The sequence below is a fragment of the Schistocerca gregaria genome, chromosome 4, assembly GCF_023897955.1.
Source record: "Schistocerca gregaria isolate iqSchGreg1 chromosome 4, iqSchGreg1.2, whole genome shotgun sequence".
NCBI classification, from domain to species: domain Eukaryota; kingdom Metazoa; phylum Arthropoda; class Insecta; order Orthoptera; family Acrididae; genus Schistocerca; species Schistocerca gregaria.
In genome coordinates, this window is record NC_064923.1 from 632689713 (window position 1) to 632716888 (window position 27176).

The window sequence follows — 27176 nt, forward strand, 5'->3', positions numbered from 1 at the left end:
GCACTGTTTAAAATGGAGCTTTTATAAGCCGGTGTCGTTATTAATTGGACATGGTACTTTTCTTTTCGTGGACGATGGAGGGAATGTGCGTTTTAATAGAGCTAACTTGGGAATTTTAAGCGCGCCCGTTGAGTGAACAATGTGATTTACGAACTAGGAACATCCCTCAACTGCCGCTAGAGTGCGTAGCGATCGCGTATACCACGGTGGGGCCCACGTACCGAATGCACAAGTCGCATAGTTCCTGAGCGTTCAGCAGCATGTCGAACTTGGCACGCTCAACTTTAACGTTCGACAGTACGTTCCCTGTGCCGACGGCTTTAATGACAAACGAAGCAGAAGGCGTCAACTCTTTCCGGCTGCATCCTTCCTAATTCGTGTCGGCGCGCCCCTCCGCGATCCTGAACTTATTTAAGTCTGAAACTACTATCTGTGTGTCTCCATGCTCTAATGATAACTTTAGCACTAGAAGATGAAACTTCATGCACATAAATATGCCTTGTACACGGCGTAGTGGCCGTAAAACAAGAATTACGATAGTTGTTTGTTGTATTAGTTACTGACTCCTGCACTCCGTATATGGTTAATGAATTTAGCGAAAAATAAACTCCCCTCATGCGCATGAGGACCCTTTGTAACCACTGATTGCAAAGGCAAGCAGCGGTATGGTGTGTGTAAGCTTTTGGAACACCTGGTAGCTGCTCCTTCTGTTGTAGTGAGGAATCGGCCTCTCGCATTTCAGTGTTCAGGCAGACTGCAGCGGCTGGCGCTCCCACGTGACGCCTTGACGCGGCGGAAAGCGCTCGCCGCTCCGTGCTGGGAACCGGCCGTTGTAGGATGACGACGGCCAGAGCCGCAGCCTCCTCGAGAGTGGGGGGCTACGCGATAAGTGCGTCAGGCGTGCGTAGCTTACGCAACGGCGGTTAGCGCGCCGGCGTGGCGTCGGCAGGCCGGCCGCAGTGGCGCGCGGGCAGCGGCGTGGCAGTGCGGGGACGGCGGTGAGTGTGTCCACAGGCGCTGACCTATTCTGAACGCGGCCAGCTGGCCAGGCCGGAAGTCGCTCCGCTCTACGTCACAACTCAGTTGGCAGCACTTCTGCTATGTTCATCATAAGAATAAACTTGATGTAAACAAACACGATATTGGTCAACAGCTGTAGCACACGTACATTGGTGTTGTTCCGCTCTTAGAAGTAGGGTCTAATCATGTTATTAGGTACCTTTTTACTACCTTACGCTAAATGAAACTTTTATGATATTCTAACGCAGTAACAGCCAATCAACGTTTTTCTTAATCATATCTTTTTCGGTCATCAATCTACTGAATTCCTCTCCTGTGTCATCCTCTCCGAGTAGCATTTGCAACCCACGTCCTCAGTTATTTGCTGCATGTATGCCACTCTCTGCCTTCCTCTACAGTTACTGCCGTCTACAGCTTTCTCTAGCACCACGGAAGTCATTCTTTCATGTCATAAGAGATACCCTATCATTGTGCAGAGCCTGCTCGTTCCTTACCTAATTTTCAACATCCGTCTCTAACACCACATCTAAAGCGCTTCGATTCTCTTCTGTTTCGGTTTTCCCACAGTCCATGTTTCACTGCCACACAGTGCTGTACTCCAGACGTACATTATCAGAAATTTCTTCCTCAAATTAATGCCTATGTTCGGTACCAATAGACTTCTCTTGGCCAGGAATGGCCTTTTTGCCAGTGTTAGTCTCGTTTTGATGTCATGCTTGCTCCCTCCGTCATTGATTATTTTGCTGCCTATATAGTACAATTACTTAACTTTACCTACTTCGTGACCGTCAATCCTGACGTTAAGTTTCTCGCTGTTCTCATTTCTGCTACTACTCATTACTTCCGTTTTCCTTCGATTTAATCTCAGTTCATATTCTGTACTAATTAAACACTTCATTCCATTCAGCAGATTACGTAATTCTTCTTAACTTTTACTCAGGACGGCAATGTCATCAGCGAATCGTATCATTGATATTGTTGCACCTTGAATTTTAATTGCACTCCTGAACGTTTCTTTTCTGTCCCTCATTTCTTCTTCGACGTCCGGATTGGACAGTAATGGTGCAAGACTACATCCCTGCCTTACACCATTTTTAATCCGAGCACGTCGTTCTTGATCGACCACTCTTATTATTCCCTCTTGGCTCTTGTACATATTGTATATTATCAGTCTATTCCTATAGCTTACCCATACTTTTTCCAGAATTTCGAACATCTTGCATCATTTTACACGGTCGAACGCTTTTTCAAGGTCGACAAATCCTATGAACGTATCTTGATTTTTCTTTAGTCTTGCTTCCATTATTACCCGCAACATCAGAATTGCCTCTCACGTGTCTTTACTTTTCCTAACGCCAAACTGATCGTTATCTAGCACATCCTCAGTTTTCTTTTCCATTCTTCTGTATACTATTCTTGTAAGCAACTTGGATGCATGAGCTGTTAAGCTGATTGTGCGATAAGTCTCGCACTTCTCAGCTCTTTGGAATTGTGTGGATGATGCTTTTCTGAAAGTCAGATGGTATCTAACCAGACTCATACATTCTACACATCAACGTGAACTGTTGTTTTGTTGCAAATTCCACCAATGATTTTAGAAATTCTGATGGAATGTTATCTATCCCTTCAGCCTTATTTGACCTTAAGTCCTCCAAAGCTCTTTTAAATTCTGATTCCAGTACTGGATTAACTATCTCTTCTAAATCGACTACTGTTTCTTCTTCTGTCACATCAGACAAATCTCCCCCCCCCCCCCCGTAGAGGCTTTCAATATATTCTTTCCACCTATCCGTTTTTCCGCTTTCACCAATGCATTTAACAGTGGAATCCCCGTTGCACTCTTAATGTTACCACCCTTGCTGTTAATGTCACCGAAGGTTGTTTTGACTTTCCTGTATGCTGAGTCTGTCCTTCCGACAATCGTTTCTTTTCCGATTCCTTCACATTTTTCATGCTGCCTTTTCGTCTTAGCTTCCCAGCACTTCATGTTTATTTCATTCCTCAGCGACTTGTATTTCTGTATTCCTGAATTTCCTGGAACATTCTTGTACTTCCTCCTTTCATCGATTAACTGAAGTATATCTTCTGCTACCCATGGTTTCTTCGCAGCTGCCTTCTTTGTACCTATGTTTTTGTTTCCAACTTCTGTAATCGCCCTTTCTAGAGATGTCCATTCCTCTTCAGCTGTACTGCCTACTGACCTATCCTTTATTGCTGTATCTATAGCCTTAGAGAACTTCCAGCGTATCTCGTAGTTCCTTAGTACTTCCGTATTCCAGTTCTTTTCGTATTGATTCTTCCTGACTACTGTCTTATACTTCAGCCTGCTCTTCATCACTATTACATTGTGATCTGAATCTATATCTCCTCCTGGTTACGCCTTACAATCCAGTATCTGATTCCAGTATCTCTGTCTGACAATGACGTAATCTAACTGAAATCTTCCCGTATCACCCGGCCTTTTACAAGTATACCTCCCCCTCCTGTGATTCTTGAATAGAGTATTCGCTATTATTAGCTGAAATTTATTGCAGAACTCAATTAGTCTTTCTGCTCTCTCATTCCTTGTGCCAAGCCTATATTCTCCTGTAGCCGTTTATTCTACTCCTTCCCATAGAAGTACATTCCAGTCCCTCATGACTATTACATTTTCATCTCCCCTTCATGTACTGCATTACCCATTCAGTATCCTCATATACCTTACCTGTCTCTTCATCTTCAGCTAGCGACGTTGGCATGTATTCTTGAAGTCTCGTTGTCGGTGTTGGTTTGCTGTCGATTCTTTAGCTACGTACTTTTAATTTCAAAACTCGTCTGAAGCCGCTGTCTCTACGCTATTTTGCTCTGATTGTCGCCCTTGTAATACGAAAATGTCTGACGCTGCTGCCTATTTCGTCGTGAAACACGCGCTTGAAACAGATTGTTCTCAACGTTCTTTACAAGTCTGCAGGAAAAAATCGGCTCTGAGGTTTCCCATTCTTAAGATAAGATGTTTTGTAAAGGGGACGCGCCGCTGAATCGGTAGCATTGCACAAACTGATAAGTATGTGGATCACTAGTTCAGATCCCGCTTTGGTCTCTCTTTTTTCGTTCAATTTGAAATACCTACTTCGTTTAAATACAGAAATCATCAAATATATGCTTATTTCCACGTATCTAGTTAACACGTTTCATGAACAGTGGAGATATTCTTGTTTCTAATTACATACTGCACCCAAAATTCCAGCTGTTGTTGCAAATATGAATTCTTAGCTATTGATATGGTATAAAAGATTGTCAATAAAGGCTGTTTAAATTAAGGAAAGATAAAAAATTGAAAATTGCAGGACAAAAATGAAAAATCGAATGCTTTTTATCCAGAGTGATAAGCGTCTTAGAAACATGGAAAGCAATTACTTCCACGCCATCCACTGCACCGTACTGCAGTTTTACAGTTTCAACCATATCACTGCAAAGTGAACTCAACAAAACTGATCTGGAGCCAAGTTAAGGTATTTGTCGCGAGAAATAACAAGACATTTAAGCTAGCAGACGCGCTGGAACTAATGCACGAAACTTTGTCAAGCGTCACTGCCTAACGCTGATGGTATACAGAAAGGTACGTCGTAAAAGAAGAGAAGAAAATGTTATCACATTAGCAGACGTCAGTTCCAGTACTGATAAGCAAAGGCACCCCATCTCCATGGACTAGCCCCCCCCTTCCCCCTTACCTCGAATCTCACAGCAATCAGGAAAAGGGAAAATTATACTATATTTAGAAATATTAAAATTACACCACACCACCAAGTCTACCCCCCCCCCCCCTACAAACTATCGTAAGCGCGCCCTTGTCGAAGTATACACTGATGAGCCAAAACATTATGACCACCTGCTTAATAGCTTATTTGTCCGTCTTCGGAACGAAATACATAACTGATTCTGCGTATCAGCGATCCGACAGATTGCCGGTAGGTTTGCAGAGGTATGTGGTATTAGATGTCTATTCGCATTTCAGGTAATTCGCTTAAATGCCGGGTCCTAATTAGCGTACGCGATGGCGGGGCCCGATAGTGGTCCAGACGGGTTCCGTAGGATCTGTGTCAAGCTAATTTGGTAACCGAGATAACGCTTCTCAAACCACGGGAGCGCAATTCTAGCTCCGTCACGCGGACAGTTATACAGCTGAAATATGACATCGCCGTCGGGGAAGACATCAAGCATGAAAGGATGCAGGTGGTTCGCAGTTGTCAGCGTGTCTTCGATTACTACCACAGTTTCCATGTAAGCATAAAAGAGTATCTCCAACAGCACCAGCCTGCGTCCGTTTCGAGCCGCCGTTCATCTCGATGATTGCATTTATGGAGACGCCCAGCGACCTAGTGTAGCAAAAATGTGGTTGACCCTAAGGGCGACTCGTTTGCGTTGATAGACTGTCGAAACCGGATGATCCCGTGCACTGCAATCGTAACTGGCGATGTCGTTAGGTCAACACGTCAGTACGTAGGATTGGTCTGCTGTGGAGCTCCCTGTTCGACAATGTACGACATACGGTATGCTCCTAAACACTTGTGCGTGCATCAACGTTGTGCTCTTCAGGCAGAGATGCCACGTACATCTACATCTACATGACTACTCTGCAATTCACATTTAAGTGCTTGGCAGAGGGTTCATCGAACCACAATCATACTATCTCTCTACTATTCCACTCCCGAATAGCGCGCGGGAAAAACGAACACCTAAACCTTTCTGTTCGAGCTCTGATTTCTCTTATTTTATTTTGATGATCATTCCTACCTATGTAGGTTGGGCTCAACAAAATATTTTCGCATTCGGAAGAGAAAGTTGGTGACTGAAATTTCGTAAAAAGGTCTCGCCGCGACGAAAAAGTCTTCGCTGTACCATCTTAGTATACAGAGCAGACAAGCCTCAGAACCCGATGTTTTGTGAAGAGTCGTGGACGTTCAACCCTTTAGCGCCTAGTGGTAGTTTCACTGTCCTTTTGCTTGTTCCGATAGATGCTCACGACAGTAGCTCGTGAATACTCGATCAGCTTCGTCGTTTTCGAGATATTCGTTCGCAGGTTGTGCGTAATAATAACTGTCCTTCGTCAAAGTCGCTTGTCTAAATGGATTTCCCCGTTTGCAGCCCGTATCTTCGCTAGAGTGATCCCCTGTCCCTATCTGCTCCCCATACATACTTTTGCTAACGTATCACGTGCCTGCAATGCCACCGGGCGGCATCCAATGTCTCCGTGACCTGTGGTCATAATGTTTTCTGTTATCAGTGTATTTCTCGGATTCGGATGTGGAAGGAGATCAAAAATTGTCAAAGACTGACAATGCCTTCAGGGCCTTCAGTATTTAACTGTACGATGAAACCCGTGAAATGTGTTTTTAAGTCGCACGTAGTTCGCACAGAAAAATCACCTTATGTTCAAGTTCGGAATTTTCATCACACTTACAAAACTGTGACGAGAGAATGGTACGCTTTCCGTTTGGTCCCCTAAGAAGGGTGCATTATTGGTGGAGTTTTGTCGTATATTATAAATTCAGTTACATTGGAGGCTACATTGTTTCTCTACTCGTCTCTTTTTACATTTTAACTGCAGCCGCGCACATCACTGCAGGTTATCTGGATCAGCTGGCTGGTCAGTGTGTAGGAAAGCAGCATACTCACGCCTTGTAAGATTCACATCAGTCTTTCCATTATGTGCCAGCCTAGTCAGCTGTAACTAGCTCTGACGTCATAAATATTGCGCAATACTTTAAAATGAAGTAAATAACCTGAAACGTTTATAGCATGTCAGGAGTAATAGAAAATCAATATGTGTTGGCTATCAGTTCAACAACTTTAATCATTTTCGGAATTTGGATGTTTTTCTGTAAAAATCATTGGCGCAACAGAAAAGAGCTAGAAACTTAAAAATTTATATTTGATTCCTTTTGCATAATAATTTAGCATAAAGAGTATTCTGGATCTCACAAATTAAAATTTTAGTTGAAATTCATGATTTTCTGGTTTTTGTCTTAGAAATTAAGGAAGCAAGATAGATTAAGTAGGCTAATAAATAAAGCTAGGATGTTTAAATTTAAGTAGAAGGGAGAGCCGCTATAATCATAAAAATGTGAGAAGTTTCAACAGAATAACTATAAAAATATAGCGATAGCGTATCTCCAAAGAGCAAGTTCAGAGCTCGCCTACTGCGTGTAGTGTAATTAAATTAATTCTCTCGCCCAAAATATTTGACTTAGCCATGTCAGACTTTTATTATGATTACTTACTTGTGTGCTGATTGCACAATTAAATTGAAAGCTTCATCGGTCATCAGCAAAGGAAGCAATGATTTATTCAATAACTTAAAGCGGTGCATTACTATCCCAGCGGCTAGTCGGGAGAGCACATTTGATCAGGCGTTCCCTTAGCCGACCGCACCGCAGCTTTATATGTAAGAACGCTGCGCGAAAAAAGAAAGGCCCCAGTTCTCTCGCGTCGGTATCGTTGATATAAACAGCCTCGGATGCAATAATATGTTACTCAGGATACGCGTAACTATGAAATCGTTTTCGAGTGAAGTGGTAATTTTGGGATGACTTTAATGATCTATCTTTAGTTTTCGTATGTCGTATTTTCACGTGTCGCCGCATGACAGACTTTCTACCATTATTAGCGTGGCGTTTGATGAACATTATCATCAAATTATAGCGAGCATTCACTTAAACATTTAATTTGAACAGTTATAGTGGCATCAGCGCATTAGACTCTGAACTGCTCTGGTAGTTGGATTGTGTGGATTCTTTTTGGTCTGTGACTTTCAGAATATAGTGAACATTTTAGAGAGAATGGTTTTTGATTATGAACCCCAGACAATCTCCTAATTCCTCAGAGCTATAAACTGTAACTATAAATGTATTTCTCAGATGAAGTGGGCACTAGGAATTCTAATTACAGGCTTCGTGTTTTGCTGATCACTTTCTTGTTGCCAATATTGCAGTTAGAAAGCCAGTGTTGAGAACGGCAAACAACAGCATTAAATAAATAATAGGAACATTAACAATTATTCCACCCGCCGCCCCACAAGTGCTGTCGAAGTTAAATGATCTAGTAAAACTGTTGTCCCGTACTGTCATTGAGTCGATGTGTGCGTAACCCACAGTATAAAACGTATTCCTATTATCGTACTTGAGTGCACTTGAGACAGCAAACGCGGATGAACACGAGCTGTAATGTTCGCACCAGATTTATTTCTTTGATGAAAATAGTATAGGGCCGGCCACTTATATAAATTCGTCTCTTGCGACCTAGGTGCGCTCGGTCTGCGGCCAACTGGAGAGTACGTGATCAAAAGTAATCTGCCCACCAGGTTAAAAAAAGAAAATTGGAGCAGCATTGTGTTGTCAGTGGAGAAGCAGTAACAGCAGACTGGGTCATTTAGGAGAGTTCAGTGACTTCGAACGTGGAGCAGTCATTGAATGTAACCTGAGTAATGAATCCATTCCGGGAAGTTTCAGCCCTCCTAGAGCTGTCGACTGTTGGTGGAAACGCGAAAGAACAACCGCAGCTAAAGCGACTAGGCAGACCTCATGTATTGACACGGACCGTCCAAGATTGCGGAGGGTAGTTGTACAAAAATAAACTGACATAAGTGGATAGTACTACTTGTAAATTGCGAAGTGTTATCAGTAGTAAAGCTGGCGCCAAGACTGTGCATAACCAGTTAAAAAAATGGGGAGACTGATTGATAAGCTCCTCATAATCCAAATATTTCTGTAGTCAGCGCTAAACGATTCTTGATTTGGGGTAATGAGCGACGGAATTGGACAGTGAATAAATGGGAACGAGTGATTTGGATTGACGAATCACGCTACATCATCCATCAGTGGGACAGAAGGGTTTGGGTTTTGCGAGTGCCTGGAGAATGTTGCCTGTCACCGTGTGTGGTGCTTTCATTAAAGTACGCACGACATGCTATTAGGTATAGATGTGTTTATCATGGTTAGGCTGTGGTCCTCTTATTGCACTTACGAAAGCGGTAAATGCTTAAGGATATGAACACATTTCATCGTTGTGTGCGGCATAGATACCGGAACAGTTCGGATCAACATCACAGTGTATCCTGTCATAAAGCATCATCTCTCAGCCAATGGTCTGTGGACAGTAAATTTCCTGAAATGAAATGGCCAGTCCAGCACGCTGATCTGAACCCAATGGAACACCTTTGAGCTGAGCGAGAACTTCGCTCCACACCTGGCCAGCCTCTGTGGTCGAGCGGTTCTAGGCGCTTCAGTCTGGAACCGCGCGACTGCTACGGTCCCAGGTTCGAATCCTGCCTCGGGCATGGATGTGTGTGACGTCCTTATGTTAGAGTTAAGTAGCTCTAAGTGTAGGGGACTGATGACATCAGATGTTAAGTACCATAGTGCTCAGAGCCATTTGAACCAACTATTCGCTCCACACCTCAGCGTCCGACGTCGGCTCTTGAGGAATAATGGTCAGCCGCTCCCCCACACACATTCAGACAGATATCCCTGAAAGCGTCCCCTGTAGAGTTCAAGCTGTAATAAAGGCTAAGGCTGGGCGTACTCAATATTAATGTCCACTAATACGTGTCCCGATAGTTTTGATCAGATGGTGTGTATTTCTGTCTGACTGGAGTGCTGCATGCGGTAATCTCCGGTCCGATACTATCAAAACAGGCGCCGTTCAAACTACAGGGCGTGCAAAGATAACGAATGAGGCTTTCATCTCGCCAGTGACAACGGACCGATTTTCTCCTCATGTAACGGAAATTTGTAACCGAAATTTCGCTTTAATATGAAGGCGTGGTGAAAAGTAATGCCTCCGAATTTTTTATGTGAAAACTCTTAAAGCTTTTATAGTAAAAGAAACGGCGACATCTTTATACTATAAGTCTACATATTTATTTCTCATCATAGTTACCCTGGCGACGAACACGTTACTCCCAACGAGCGACCAGTTTGTTGATATAGTTAGTGTAGAATGTTTGAATTTGTTGGTGGAGCCACGACCTCACCTCTGCTTCCACCGCTTTATCGGTATCAAAGTACTTGAAAGTGTTCTTTAAGTTTTGGAATCACATGAAAATCGGATAGTACCAAGACGGGACTGCGTGGAGGGTGATCGATGAGAGAGAACTCAAGGCGCCGGATTGTTGCAGATGTCGCAGTGCTCGTGTGGTGTCTGGCAAGTGATGCTGAAGAAGAGGATGCTCCACGTGTGGACGAACTATTCGAAACTCGATTATAGCACACTGTTTCTCAGACACCTGTAGACAAACATCAAAACGGGGTTTTACATCGCCCCCGGTTCCCCATAACTCCTGAAGATAGACGTTGACTGTGGATATTGTATAACAGACACAGTCCCTTTGACTGTTCAGAGATATCACTAAGTCCATCCATAGATGTAAACAACCAAGCTTGAGCAGCTCCTATTAGACAGGGGGTCCGACAGCTAATCAGTTCCAGTCATTCCACCAGGAAGGAAGTACATGGCAGAGATACAGAGAGAGACAGGAACTATCGATGACATGCCTCGCTCAGGCTGCCCAAGGGCTACTACTGCAGTGGATGGCCGCACCTACGTATTATGGCTCGGAAGAACCCAGACAGCAACGCCACCATGTTGAACAATGCTTTTCGTGCAGCCACAGGACGTGGTTTTACAACTCAAACTGTGCGCAATAGGCTGCATGATGCGCAGCTTCACTCCCGACGTCCGTGGCGAGGTCCATCATTGCAACCACGACAGTATGCAGCGCGGTACAGGTGGGCCCAACAACGTGCCGAATGAACCGCTCATGATTGGCATCACCTTCTCTTCACTGATGAGTGTCGTATATGTCTTAACCAGTCATTCGTCGGAGACATAAACCGGTCAGGCTGAACTCCTTAGACACGCTGTCCAGCAGGTTCCCTGCTCTTTTGGGGTGGCATTATGTGGCACCGACGAAGGCCGCTGGTGGTCATGGAAGGCGCCGTGACGGCTGGCTGTACGATAAGTGAATGCCATCTTCTGACCGACAGTGCAACCATATCTACAGCATATTGGCGAGGCATTCGCCTTCGTGGACGATAATTCGACTCCCCCTCCATCGTGCACATTTTGTGAATGACTTCCTTAAGGATAACGACATCGGCCGACTAGAGTGGCCAGCATGTTCTCCAGACATGGACCCTATCGAACATGCCTGGAATAGATTGAAAAGGGCTGTTTATGGACGACGTGACTCACCAACCATTCTAAGGGATCTACGCCGAATGGCCGTTGAGGAGTGGGACAATCTGGACGAAAAGTGCCTCGATGAACTTGTGGATAGTACGGCAGGTCGAATACAGGCATGCATCGATGCAAGAGGACCTTTTACTGGATATTAGAGGTACCGGTGTGTACAGCAATCTGGACCACCACCTCTGAAGGTCTCGCTGTATGATGATACAACATGCAATGTGTGGTTTTTATGTGCAGTAAATGGGCGAAAATGAAGTTTATGATGATCTCTGTTCCAATTTTTCGTACAGGTTTCGAGGTTCCGGAACTCTCGGAACCAAGGTGATGCAAATCTTTTGTTGATGTATGCAGTTGCGTTACACACTGCCACGTTACCTGCCACAATTCGTAGCCCTCTAGCGGTAGAGGCCTGCAGATATGTAGAGATGAAGAATGAAGATGTGGAATGTTAACAATGTTTTTATTTAAAAAGCCTTAAGAGTTTTCACATACAAAATTCCGAGGCATTACTTTTTGAGTACACCCTCGTATATCAGTCATACCTATTGCTCATAGACAATGGATTGATTACCAAAACTAAATTACTTATCGGGAAAATGAGGTTCTTCATTCTTTTTTGTAGGAAAACGATATCAGTGGCACAGTCGGAAAAACCACTCTACATAAAATCCGTATGAATTATAATAAGGCCGTTAGATTTATTACAAGTACGCCCTGGTTCGTACCGAACCCATACATAGGGGGTCCCGGAAATGTTGCGACAAACTTTGAGGGGTTGTAAAGGGTGGTTCTCTACACACCTGACTGCAAAAGACTGTTCTGATGTATCAATAACCGCGCAGTACGCCGCAACACTCGCATGCCACCCTTGGAACAGCTTCAGGTGGAACAGCCCATTCCATGGCTTTTAGCCACTCAGTTTTATTTCTCAGAGCTAAAAACTTGCTTGTCTTTTTTTGTCGGAGATAAAGGTGTCTTGATAACGTTGTGAGAAACATTTCTGCCAGACCGTGATTCGAAACATGCTGTTGATATGAGCAGTTGCCTTAAACAATCTCGCTTCCAGAAGCAACTCATACTCTTGTCACTTACATTAACTTACATTTAATTTTATCTTTCGGCACAAACAATCAGATTCTCCCTCCGAATGTAGCGCCATCTGAGGAACTGACACGACAGAGGTGTATGGCTTACCGAGCTATGGGGACGCAAATCAGCTGAATTAAGTCTAGTAAAATAAAATGAATGGAATCAGTGGAGATGAAATCGTTAAAATACAGTGACTTGATTTAGATGTGAAACTGTTGTGAGAAATGAAAATGTATTGGCAGCTGCTGATGCCACTATGTGATGTTTACATGTGCGTACATGGAGCCCCTTGGCATTTTGTCAACGTCTCTCAGTGGCTTACAGTACAGCCGCCCACGGATTGATCGTGTGCATCTGCTCGTTAGCCTTAAAACACACACCTGGGGACCCGTGCCTTCACCAAGACAATGCACTATGGCACCGCTCCCGAACACCGACGGAATAACTTTAGTAACTGTCCACAGACTTTAGTTTCTTATGTCTACGCTCTCTTTCCCTCCCCACTTTAGTTTTCTCCCCTCACCAGTCCCCTTACAGATCACCTATTTACAGTATTTCTTTTTCTAGGAGCCACATGTGATTACTACGGAACCAACTGCGACTAACTCCTTGAGCTGTGTGTGATGGTTATCCAGTCATAAATCACAACTACTGCATAACATGTCTCATGGACACTGTGTCAGGATGCATCACAAGGGCGGAACGCACTGATACACGCTACTGGATGCGTGTGTCCGGTTTAACTCCTCAACGAATGTTAGTGAGCCCATTGAGTAGATTGAGTGGAATCTGACGATGTTGTTCTCAGTTTTGTCACTTTCCTAAATGCGCGTGACTCTTCAACAATAGCCTCTTTGATACAGTTTTCAATACGTTAGTCATAACATTGGTTGGTGCTAGTCAGCTTCCTGATATATTCCACCTTAACAAACGCTTCAGAGCTTCTTCTTGAGATCTTGTCAGAAAACAGTTTCGAATGACTTATCGAGGATTGGCTTTCCTTAAGGCCTCGTTTTAAGATGATGTAGTAGTTGTTAATCGTTGCTTTTTGTCAGGCCTGACTTTTGAATTTCTTTCGTTATTTCTTTCGCAAATCTCTCAATAAAAAAAAAGTAGCTTCGAAATTTCAAATTACAAACATGCAATGAGATAAGAAAATGACGTATGTCGTTGAACTAAAATATAATTTTTATGCCTGAAGCTCATCAGAAGAATAGATAACCATAGGATAAGTGTGGGAGTTTTTAGGCCTGGCAGTGTGTTTGCTTAATGTTTGACTACCGTTGATGGTTAGCATTGTTAACAAAAATAATGAACAACCGTGTTGGCTAGCTTCCAGTAGTAGACTGACAATGGTCGTATCGCCACGGGAAGAGTTTTTGTTGACAAAGTTTGCGTTGTTGTTCGCATGTTTACGAGTCTGAACAGTCTAAGTGAATAGACGACATTATAAAGACGTTGTGTGTTACTGAAACTGACTAGGATTCTTGAAAAAAGTGTCTGTGATTTCAGGATTTTAAGAATCATTTTACTGTGGCTCAACGATCATTACACTTTGTTGATCATGACATGGATCGGCCGCAAGAGGTAAAGGGGATTTCGTATTGCAGATTGACTTACAAGGTCGCAAGATATAGCGGTATGTGATTCTTGTGAGGGTTTGTGAAAGAGTCAGTTTACGTGTCTCCCTTTACAACAATTTTGGGTGAACTGCTTCACCTCATAGCAAGTGCAGTGAACGCACTAACTTACAAAGAGTATGGGACGAATCTCGCTATCGTTTGGATGTTTGTAATGTATCCGGTGGAGGGAAAACTGAACATTTGTGAAATCTTAAACAGAAATTTGATCCTAAACGTAATTGTAAGCAGTTCGCGAAAGCTGTGTATGTAAACACGTAAAAGATCCGCCCGTGTAAAATAGGATGGTTCTTTTGAAAATAATATTTTGTAGTCTTACGCATAAGATAAAATGTACCCCATTTTTGCAGCAGACGTGGTAGTGTGAAAACGGCTGAATCAATTTGAAACATCCTATATTTTGCTGTTCTTTGAAACATATGCGTTTATTGAATGGAAGTTGGACAAAGAGGAGTCCATTCATTCATTGTCCTTACATAAGCCTTATATAAACGATATCTGTGGCTCACCTCCTTTCCTTATCTGCCCTGATTCTGACAGTCAGTTAAAGACGCCTCAGCCGCGATAAAGCCGCCAGCTGACTGACAGTCGCGAGAGCGCATCAGTGTTGGGTCCCTGCAACATCTTCTCTGCGTAACACATACCGGTATGTCTTACGATTCTACATAGCACGTCGCTACGAGAATACAGCATATATTTTTATGTTTTTAAATAATTGTCGAATTAGCAGCCTTCTATCAGAAGCCGATTCAACTTCTCAACAATCCATCTTAATTCGAATAACTTTCGAGCTTGTGAATCGCTTTCTCAATATGCTGTGCTTTACCATGAGGTCTCTTAGTGTGTCATCATCACTTATCCATTATGGAGGTGTTTGAAAAAGTGATTGTTTCATAAACTTAAGCTGTAAATAAAATCCGCCTTTACTTACAGATCTTCTTTTATTAATGTACGATGGTATGGCGAGATACCTTCCCTGAAACTAAGAATAACCAACTGTCTCAGTTCCACACAACAATTAAATACAGGAAACTGCACACTCTGCAATTTATTTAAAACAGATTAACTTCACTTCCGCCTCGTTTAGTTTGTAAAGAAAAGGACGAACTACTGAGAACGAATACCATGATATATTCTTCACTGAAAATTGCAAGCACCGTGTCTCCCTGTAATAACTTCGTTATAGTTTTAAATCGCTATAAATACACTCCTGGAAATGGAAAAAAGAACACATTGACACCGGTGTGTCAGACCCACCATACTTGCTCCGGACACTGCGAGAGGGCTGTACAAGCAATGATCACACGCACGGCACAGCGGACACACCAGGAACCGCGGTGTTGGCCGTCGAATGGCGCTAGCTGCGCAGCATTTGTGCACCGCCGCCGTCAGTGTCAGCCAGTTTGCCGTGGCATACGGAGCTCCATCGCAGTCTTTAACACTGGTAGCATGCCGCGACAGCGTGGACGTGAACCGTATGTGCAGTTGACGGACTTTGAGCGAGGGCGTATAGTGGGCATGCGGGAGGCCGGGTGGTCGTACCACCGAATTGCTCAACACGTGGGGCGTGAGGTCTCCACAGTACATCGATGTTGTCGCCAGTGGTCGGCGGAAGGTGCACGTGCCCGTCGACCTGGGACCGGACCGCAGCGAAGCAAGGATGCACGCCAAGATCGTAGGATCCTACGCAGTGCCGTAGGGGACCGCACCGCCACTTCCCAGCAAATTAGGGACACTGTTGCTCCTGGGGTATCGGCGAGGACCATTCGCAACCGTCTCCATGAAGCTGGGCTACGGTCCCGCACACCGTTAGGCCGTCTTCCGCTCACGCCCCAACATCGTGCAGCCCGCCTCCAGTGGTGTCGCGACAGGTGTGAATGGAGGGACGAATGGAAACGTGTCGTCTTCAACGATGAGAGTCGCTTCTGCCTTGGTGCCAATGATGGTCGTATGCGTGTCTGCCGCCGTGCAGGTGAGCGCCACAATCAGGACTACATTTGACCGAGGCACACAGGGCCAACACCCGGCATCATGGTGTGGGGAGCGATCTCCTACACTGGCCGTACACCTCTGGTGATCGTCGAGGGGACACTGAATAGTGCACGGTACATCCAAACCGTCATCGAACACATCGTTCTACCATTCCTAGACCGGCAAGGGAACTTGCTGTTCCAACAGGACAATGCACGTCCGCATGTATCCCGTGCCACCCAACGTGCTCTAGAAGGTATAAGTCAACTACCCTGGCCAGCAAGATCTCCGGATCTGTCCCCCATTGAGCATGTTTGGGACTGGATGAAGCGTCGTCTCACGCGGTCTGCACGTCCAGCACGAAAGCTGGTCCAACTGAGGCGCCAGGTGGAAATGGCATGGCAAGCCGTTCCACAGGACTGGATCCAGCATCTCTACGATCGTCTCCATGGGAGAATAGCAGCCTGCATTGCTGCGAAAGGTGGATATACACTGTACTAGTGCCGACATTGTGCATGCTCTGTTGCCTGTGTCTATGTGCCTGTGGTTCTGTCAGTGTGATCATGTGATGTATCTGACCCCAGGAATGTGTCAATAATGTTCCCCCTTCCTGGGACAATGAATTCACGGTGTTCTTATTTCAATTTCCAGAAGTGTAGTAACAATAGTAGCCCTAGCCTGGCGCAACCATAACCACGGCAGTCCAAAATGAATAAAAAATTAAGACTGACGAATACATAGCTCAAGTAATGTCCTGTTCATTTCGTGACAATAGACCAGTTAACGAAGGAAAACTAGGAGAAAAAAATCGTGTAGTCGCTAAATTTTTTTACAGTGGTATGGGGGAGTGCCATGAACAACATATTAAGTCCCCACTGCTGGGGCGAGAGCATGGGGTTGGAGGATAGTTTAAAGGTAACTTTTATACTTTGTTGTAGAAGTCGAAAACCGTGGTTCCAGCGAAAATGTTTACCAGTACAAAATTAAACTATACTAAATTTTGTACAAAAAAGGCCCTATTCATTGTTTATTTAGCACTAATGGTTTCCGCATTGCAGGGGACGGAAAAATAGCGGACTATTAAAAAGTAAGGTTTAATGGCCTAAATTTTTTAGTGATAAATTAGTTGGTTAAGAGGAAAAATATTAAATTTATGTACCATATCTAAGCGCAGCAAACCGTGTTAAGGGATACATTGTCTTCTTGGTATGTAACAATGTGGAAAGGGCCGGGGAGGGAGGAGTGGGGGGGGGGGGGGTGGAAGGGTTTGATGTTAGAAGCTTGAGGATAGGTATGTGACCGGATTGTGGTGATGCACTGATGCACAAACCCTCTCCCCCCTCCCACCCCCACCCAAATCTGAAGAGCAGGCAGACGATTCCTCAGCTATCTGTCTCACTACGTCACGAAAAGCAAATACAGGTTGTTTCACAAAATTATACCGACTGTATAGGCATGCCTGGAAGTGTTTACTTTCCACAAAGTGCGTTAACACCAAGAATATCGACAGAATGTACGTAATTCTTTGCACGCTGCACTACCCTGCTAGACGGAACCTAATTCTTAGTTATCTTGAGTGGCAGTTGTAGTGCCCTGGTGAGAAAAGCAACATGCCCCATCACAAGCGCTGCTCATTTCTCAGCTTGCAGACGTACTATAGACCTCCAACATTTTCTGTCCAGTTCTCACATGTGAGTAGACAAAATAAATTCACTAAGTTTATATTTATATAGTGGAGTTATTTCCAGTTTATCAAATGATAAAGTTGCAGTTGTTAATACGTGACCTGTTATGTGATGAAGCTCCAAAACTTGATCTCTCAACTGTCTACTACACTGAAGAGACTGTCCCAACTGTACTAATGTAACACGCTGGCATAATGTATTCGGCACTGTGGATTTCATTGTCTCCAATATCAATGGCTGGGATACTTTTCGCAGCACGAGGGATATCACATGCATCACCCCAATCTGAGCTCTCCCAACATCTGAGGAGGCCTAGAGGAGATAACTGACTCCATCTGTAACAGAGGTAGGTCACCTAGGTGTTACGGAATTTAGTATATTTTAACATAAATCAAGCAACGTATTACAGCAGATTACTGTTCTAGGTCTGAACATGATCAGTCCTATTCCATCATAAATATTGACACCCACCTTACAGGCTATCCGGCCGCGGTGTCCAAGCGGATCTAGGCGCTTCAGTCCGGAACCATGCGATTGATACGGTCGCATGTTCGAATCCTGCCTCGGGCATGGATGTGTGTGATGTCCTTAGATTAGTTAGGTTTAAGTAGTTCTGAGTTCTAGGGGACTGATGGCCTCAGATGTGAAGTCCCATAGTGCTCAGAGCCACTTGAACCTTATAGGCTATGCTGTGGATGTGTGGTAAGTGAGATCACACAGCAACCGACTCTACGAGCGCTAGCAATTCCCGAATGGAAGAGACTTACACAGTTACCTAGTAACACAAATAATGGTGAGAGAAGTGCAGTAACTTTCTGGACATTCATTAATTCACTAGCAAGTGACTACAGCGCGATTACACGGCTGTACAGTATGCTTTCAATGACAGTCAATAGCTACATGCAACATTCACCACTTCAATCCCTTCACTGCCAACACTAAATACATCACTGACAAAGCTACACATCTCAATGATTACTTATAGGAATACACTTCACGTGATAGTTCACCGCACATCTGGAGAGTGTCTGCGAAGCAGGTACGAATGTTTAAGAGCCATACAATATACAAAATTTATTGCAAATGTAATGTTGTTTTTCGCAAAGACTAAAGTAAATTCTCCCATTTATGTATGAAAAATTATATGCTCCATATGACCACCCAAGACCGCGCAGCAACGAGGAATGCGTTTATTGAAGTTCTCGATGACGCGTTCACAAACATCTAGTGAGATGCCGTTAATGACCCTTTTAAATTTCATCCTTCAATTTGTGTAATGTTTGTGGTTTGTTCATGTACACTTTTGATTTCACATATCCCCACAGAAAATATCACAAGGCGTAAGATCGCATGAGCTGGCGGGTGATTCCTGGTTGCCACACAAAAATATAATTTCTTGAGGAAACTTTTCATTCAGCAGAGCAACCGTTTCACGGGAAGTCTGACATGTCGCACCATCTTGTTGAAACCAAAAATTGTCATTTTCATCCATAAGAGGGAAACACCAATCAGAAAGCATGTTTCGGTAACGGTTGCTGTGCAGTGACGGCAGCTCCCTCATCATTTTCAAAAAAAAATATGGGCCGATCACACCGCCTGCCACACAGTCGTGCGTTGTGGATGCACCTCATCTTCCACAGTCACTCGCAGATTTTCGGTACCCCAAACTCTCCAGTTCTGTTTATTGATGTACCCACTGAGATGGAAGTGCACCTCATCTGAGAAAATTATTCTTTTTATGGAATTCTCGTTCTCTGCTTGTCGAACCAAGACCCGCGGAGCAAATCGATGTCTCTTCGCATGATCTGCAGGCTTCAACACCTGTGTAAGTTGAATCTTGCACCCGTGCGTATTTAGATATTTTGAAAGGATTTCATGGCAGTGAAATTTGTCATAAATGCGATTGTTGAGCTCGTCGGCGAACCGTTTTTCTGGCTCAGAACGCGTTCGTCCTGCTTTCTTAACGCTTGAAACAGAACCCATGGTCTCGAACTTCCGTATCAGTTTGCGAACTGATTCGGTTGGAGCAGCATTGCGTCAGAGTGTCACATGTAGTTCACTAGCGGTTGCCGTGGGACTTTCACGTTGCTCAGTTGACGAAAATTAACATCAAACAACAATGCTCACCACACAAAAGCTATCAGGCTACTGGATCGCAGATGACAAACATGACAAAACCACCGGCTGCCAACCGTCTTATGACAAAATGGCGCAACATTCAAATTCGTCCCTACTTACCGAGGACCTACTTAATAAACTAAAATAACTGCACTTTATAAACCGGAGCTCAGTGAAATTATTTTGTTTATTTACATAAGAGAACCAGACATCAAACTCTGAGGAGCTGTAGTCAGTCTGTCAACTGAAAAGCCAGCAGCACTCATTGTGGAGGAGACCGCCTTGACACGAGGAATGCTACAGCTGCCGTACAGGGTATAAAACAAGGATGTAGCCTTTCGCCCCTACTATTCAATCTGTACATCGAAGTAGCAATGACGGAAATAAAAGAAAGGTTCAGCAGTGGGATTAAATTTAAAGGTGAAAGGATATCAATGATATGATATTTCTGTTCTGAGTGAAAGTGGAGAAGAATTACATGATCTGCTGAATGGAATGAACAGTCGAATGAGTACAAAGTATGGACTGAGAGTAAATTGAAGAAAGACGAAGGTAATAAGAAGTAGTAGAAATGAGACCAGCGAGAAACTTAACATCAGGATTGGGTCACGAAGTAGATGAAGTTAGGGAATTCTGCTACCTAGGCAGTAAAATAACCGATGACAGACGGAGCAAGGAGGACATCAAAAGAAGACTAGCTACGGCAAAAAAGGCATTTCTGGCCAAGAGAAGTCTACTAATATCAAATATCGGCCTTAATTGGAGGAAGAAATTTCTGAGAATGTACGTCTGGAGTACATCACTGTTTGGTAGTGAAACATGGACTGTGGGAAAACCGGAACAGAAGAGAATCGAAGCATTTGGAGGAAGAAATTTCTGAGAATGTACGTCTGGAGTACATCACTGTTTGGTAGTGAAACATGGACTGTGGGAAAACCGGAACAGAAGAGAATCGAAGCATTTGAGATGTGGTGCCACAGATGAACTTTGAAAATTAGGAGGACTAACTAACCTAAGGAATGAGGAAGTTCTACGCAGAATCGGAGAGGAAAGTAATATGTGGAAAACACTGATAAGGAGAAGGGACAGGGTGATAGTACATCTGTTAAGGCATGAGGTCGGGGCACACATTTTCATCTGTCCCTGTTGACGTATGTCAACGCCTGTAAGCAGCTAAGGGTTTTCATTTCATTGTAATTACATGAGGGAATGACTTCCATGGTATTAGAGAGAGCTGTAGAGGGCAAAAAGTGTAGAGGAAGACAGAGATTGGAATACATCCAGCAAATAATTGAGGACGTAGGTTGCAAGTGCTACTCTGAGATGAAGAGGTTATCACAGGAAAGGAATTCATGGCGGGCTGCATCAAGCCAGTCAGAAGACTGATTAAAAAAAATTATCCGTGAATCATACTTTACACTACTATTTCGTACAGTTCCCGATCTTCTTGTGGATTGGGAAATTCAGCTCGGATTATTTTGTCGATGTCCGTGAGATAAATTCTGTAGTGTAGCCATATGAGATAGTGTGAGTTTGGCAGTCCTCGTCTTTACCGTTAGATTGTATACATCCAGCATCCAACAGCTCCAAATATGTAATATGATGATTTCAATAAATCTTATTTGTTTTCGTCGGAAAACTCGGATTATTATGTCTTGTCAGTGCATGGGGGCTTGTCTGTATCTTAGTGTATTCGCGCATGTGTCTCGGACTTCCTATGTATGATGAGGGTAAGATTACCCCTGTTCCAATGTCGTCAACGTTTCCGTCATTTATGATTGCCTCTCGAAGGCGGGTGTATTCTTCTCTGCGTAGCTTCTTTCTATTCCGTCTTACGTAAAGCTTCCGTTCCGCTTCTGTTTTTGCGTTCATGTCTACCAGGAATTGTTGGAATAAACGGCGAGTGTTCAGAATGTGATTGTATGTTTCATTGTCTCTGATCATTGGAACTGACTTTTTTGTTTGTTTCTGTGCCTGTTTCAGGTTGGATTTGTTTACATTAAAATAATATCCGCTCTCTCCGCACAGAAATATTAATGGAAACTTGAGAGCATCCTGTGACCGGTGTGTCTCTGCAACGCTTTGAGATCTTCTCTTCTTCGTTGTCACGGCCGATGTTTTCATTGTTCACAATTGCGATACCAGCGTCTTCCATCTGAGGTGCATTAAATCGACGTTCGTGTTCTTCGGGCGGTCTTTTGTCGATTCGAATTTAACTTTATAGTGATCAGAAATCATTCAATTTAGTGCTATTTTGATTATGTGAATCAGTTGATTCTATTTGTGTAAGATGCTCTGTACATCCTGGACTACTTCTCATCTCAATCCAGTGATATTTGTGCATCGTTAATCAGTTTGTTTTTTTCATTAACAATTAAATATATTTCCAGAAATTTGTGGTCTTCGTTGGATAGTGGTACTGATGAGCCTTCATTATGTTAGATTTGTCCTTGGATAGACAAACATAATCGTTTTGATCTCTGTTAGTGTTGATCATAAGATACCGAAAGAATTTTTGAAGCAGGCGTTGTACGGATTTATATTTTGAAGAAAGTGTTTTGATTCTGGCGTTTCTCCGGTCATGTAATGTAAAAAAACTTCCTGCGAAGGTGCTGCCAGTGGTGGTAATCGAATGTTTCCATTCATGCAACAGAATCCTTGTATTGTCGCACTAAATTTTTTCGAGTTGTAAAATTGGCAGATGTTGATTATTTTTCCGATTACGACGAGCTTGTGTCTTGTATTCTTTCGTCGGATCGTAGTGGGATGCTTCACTTGTTAGATGGCACTGTTTACTTGTCCGCGCTTCTCGGACGGTGATAGCTTGAGTTCGTAGTCTTATTATAAAATTGTGTCGCATTTCTTGATCCTTCAATCGGTTCATTTCGTTGTTCTTTGGTTTCCCTGCTTCTCAAGGTGCTTATTCTCTTTCGTTGGGAACTTAAACGTGATTCGTGCTCTTCGTCTGTTTTGTTTTACCGGTGTTCCATTTGTTTTCTTCGTTTTGCTTCAGAACTATCAAGATCTCCTGTTTTAAATTTGGGCTTTGTCCAAAATATAAATCAAATAAACTTTTTATTAACAAGTACACTAAGCACACTTTATTTTCGATTTATACTCAGTCTCTATATCACTTTAACTACCCACACTTCACTTTTTATTCACTCATTGCACAACTTTTTTTGCAAATTCTTGACCCTTCAGTCGGTTCATTTCGTTATTTTCCATTTTCTCTGTTTCTCACGCTGCTCATACTCATTTGTTGGGAACTTAAATGTGCTTCCCTCTCTTCGTCCGTTTCGTTTTTCGCTGTTTTTTTTTAGTTTTCACCGTTTTGCTTCAGAACTAGCAAGATCTCCTCTTCTTTTACGTTTTGGCTTTGTCTAAGATATAAATCACATCAATTTTTTAATTAACAAATACACTAAGAACACTTCATACACTTTTAACACTTCATTTTCGATTTATATGGTCACTGTATCGCTTTGACTACTCACACTTCACTGTTTGTTTTTATTTACTCACTGCATTACTTTTCGGTTCCGCCCTTCGTCACTGATAGGAAACTGACGTTCGAACCCACGATGGGTCTTGCTTTATATACTCCTGCCAAAGCGCCTCAGTGGTGAATTCGAGAACATACCAAAAAGGTTTCGAATGATCCACAATGTTCCAGAACATTCCATAACATTCTAGACTGTCTGGAATGTTCCACAATGATCTGGAATGTTTCACGATGTTCCCCAACATTCTGCAATCTTCCCGAATGTTCCAGACTATTCCCAAACATTCCGGATCGTTGTGGAACTTTCTAGAATGCTCTGGAATGTTCTCGAATAGTCTCGAATGTTCAGGAATGTTCTAGAAATTTCTAGAGGGCGAAACTTCCGAGCAATTGTATCTTCAAAACCACGCCCTTTAGGTTAAAATGAAAACTTCATTCTTGGATGGTGGATAGAGGGCTACTGCATCATATATCTCCCTTGATCGTACCAGGACGCTTTACTGAGTGTTAGCTGCTCGCACAGTGTATACTTATTCTTATAATAACCACAGGTGGAAACACGCATTGCGTATTACCACGCGAGTATGTATCATTTTCGTGAAAAGATGAAAACAATGGGAACTGGATATAATTGTATCTAATATATATGTACATTGTAAAATAACTGTGTTTAATTTAATAATATGAATAATTTAAAATTGTCTTTAATATGTTTTTAAACCGAGAGAGAGGAATTCAGGATAATACAGTAATTATATAATTCTGAATTGTATTCTTGTGAAGTAATGTTGGTAGAAGAAACTAGGGCAGTGGCTGTAAATTATTTCTTTGAGGTGGATTTTTGCGTGAGACTCATGAAGTGGTATTTACTAGAGAATGGACGTGGAATGCTGTTGACATAGAATTGTTTCTGGCTAATGCATAGAGAGATGCGTTTTGGAATCACACCTGACAGTGTTTAAAGCGATTTCACAACAGAAAGTCAGTGGAACAATATATAGCATTTACAGTATGTGCCAGTGAAAGCTTAGAGCGCTATATTGGACGCTACACTGTTTACCGTGTTAACCTGCTACGCAAATACGAAATTGGGATTAAAGGCCGGTTATTTCGTTGCGTGGCGGGCCATCAGTAACAGTGGCCGTTATTAAGTCGACTAATCACTCGTGATGAGTTTCCGATGACGCATTTCAGGAAAATAGCTACGTCAACGAGGCGATGTAGTCATAATTGTGCCACGTGAGCGGCATAAGTGCATTACCTTTTTAGTTTGCATCAGAATGACTCGGCAAGAATTCACTACTGAAGTTTTCAGTATATGTGATAAAACTGTCACTCGAAGTAGGAAAAAAAAAGTATAATAAGTGTGCCGTGAAAAATTGCGCGTCGTTGACTGTGTTAACCATGATCTAACACTGAATTTTTTCAGCTTAGTTTGAGTTAATTGATGGGGCAGTTGTACGTATAACCAACGCTGGCAGTGAGAGCTCCGGGAATCATATTAATAATTGTTAGTAAACAAAAATACACAACGGCGTGGATGGTGGACGAAAGGCGATACCAAGTAAGTGAGATTTCTTTAATTCACCAAGCGAGTGAGCCAGTGTATGGAATGTGAACGGAAATCCACTTAATTTTGCACGGGCATCATAAATACGAGTATTTCTTTCTGTAAAGTGTTACATCAACGTCATTCTCTTCAGTCGATTAACTTGATAGCCAGGGATTGTTTAAAAGTTATTATTTGCAAGCAATACGACAGATACTGATTTTACTGGACTTGATACTTGTTACTGTTTACATAATTACATTAATGACTATAGCAAAAGACAGAATCAGATATTCACTTGTGGTAACACTATTTAACGCACAAACTACTTATTTGAGCTTTTACTAATTGTACTTGTGACTTACGATGCAACTACAAGACTGGGACCGAGAGAGGTGGCGCAATGGTTACCACACTGGGCTTGCATTTGGGAGGACGACGGTTCAACCCCGCGTCCGGCCATAGTGATTTAGGTTTTCTGTAATTTCCCTAAATCGCTCCAGGAAAATGCCGGAATGGTTCCTTTGACAGGGCGCAGCTGACTTCCTTCCCCATCCTTAATCCGATGAGACCGATGACCTCGCTGTTTGGTCTGCCCTCCAAATCAATCCAACCCAACAATGCTGGGATTAAGCGCTGGCACATTCAGCCCTTCTGAGGCCAATTGAGGAGCTATTTGACTGAGAAGTAGCGACACTGGTCTCGTAAGCTGACATACGGCCGGGAGAGCGGTGTGCTGACCACGTGCCCCTCGGTATCCGCATGAGGTGACATCTAGGGTCTGAGGATGATACGGCGCCTGGTCGGTAGCGTTGGGCCTTTTTTACTCATTGTGACTGTAAGTGGAGGGACTGCATTTTTTTAAAAAAAAAAGCTATCGGTTCCATGATTGAAGGTATGTGCACTTGGATGGAGGTTGTTGTTTATAAAAATGGTTCATGGTGACGAATATAAGTGCAAAACACGAAAGGTGTGTCAATACTATTAGATATCGATTACTGCTACTCGCTGTTGGTGACTCTTTCTGTGTCTTTTTAGTGACTTTTCTAAGTCCTTTAACTCAATTGCAATGTGTGGCAAATCCATTGACCACTTATCCCACCAAAGTAGTCTGAAAGCCTTGCTCACCTTTATACTAATCTGCTAATTGATGTGATTATGCTATTAGCACAGTGTCTAAATTAGTAGCATAAAAGGAGTAGGAGCACTGCAGCGTACTACAAATTACCCCGTGAACCACGCTCTTGCACATCAACGTACTCCCCTATACGTTTGCTAATTAGTGGCAGGTGTCCCAGCTTTAAAGCAGCTAGCCATCGTATCGCAACAAATTAAGCCTAAAGATGAAGAGGTAAAAATTCCTAGATCACATAAACTCTCCTTCTGCCGACCCGATATTTCTTGGAGTATTCCTGGCGGAATACTGCATGCACACATATTAATTTTTCGTACGTGTACCCAGAAAGGTGTCGTGCTATAATGGGCTGATATAACAGAGGCTGACTGCAAACGTGCTATAAGCTCAGATCAGGAACGTTCCCGTTATGTGGCCAAGAGTATTGTTCTGGACGGGGAGCGCCTTGGCTTGTTCCGGTTTGTACAAACCACCTTACGACATATGTAACAGGATACTTGGCATACAACAGTTACTTTGCTCTTGCTTGTTACTCTCTTGAGTGGTGGCCCACAGCATGAGTTAGAGTTCCTCTGATTGTTCCCATGATTCGGCGATGTACACAATGAGATGACACAATTCATGAAGTAGCACATGCACGTACACAGATGGCAGTAGTGTCGCGTACACAAGGTATAAAAGGGCAGTACAGTGGCGGAGCTGTCATTGTTACTCAGCTGATTCGTGTGAAAAGGTTTCCGACATGATTATGGCCGCACGATGACAAGCAACACTGATCGAAATAACCGCAGAAATCAATATGGGACAGACGATGAACGTATCTGTTACGACAGTGCGGCGAATTTGGCATTAACGGGCTACGGAAGGTGACTACCGATGAGAGTGCCTTTGTTAACATCACATCACCCGCAGTTGCTCGCCTGATCCCGTGACCATGACTAATGCGCTCTGGCGGCCGTTCTACCTCTCACAGGTAATACCCGCCTGTGGTGCATACTAGGGCTGTTAATAAAATATTATTACATCGATATTTTTTTCCAAAAGACATAGATAACTTTCGGCGACATATTTTCACCGGTATATCGATACGGAAACTGCAATACGGAGTGCTGATAATTTCATTTCATATTACATTTTTTTCGCAATTTTCAATAAATATTTGAAGTTGTTCACTGTCTTATTACTTTGTGAGCTTTCATCACGTCTGGTCTCTCTCTTTGACTCTGTGAAGCAAGAA

General features: G+C 43.1%; 1 protein-coding gene across 6 annotated transcripts in view; it reads left to right on the forward strand.

The window, feature by feature from the left end:
- Positions 1–27176, forward strand: part of LOC126267249 (uncharacterized) — a 698963-nt gene that overhangs the window by 131422 nt on the left and 540365 nt on the right. For 2 of the 6 annotated variants that reach the window (XM_049972258.1, XM_049972259.1), the window contains exon 1: positions 921–998. The exons of the other annotated variants lie outside the window; for them this stretch is intronic. The gene's annotated coding sequence lies outside the window, so the exon portion shown is untranslated. Of the gene's footprint in view, positions 1–920; positions 999–27176 lie in introns of those variants that run through there. 6 annotated transcript variants of the gene reach the window in all.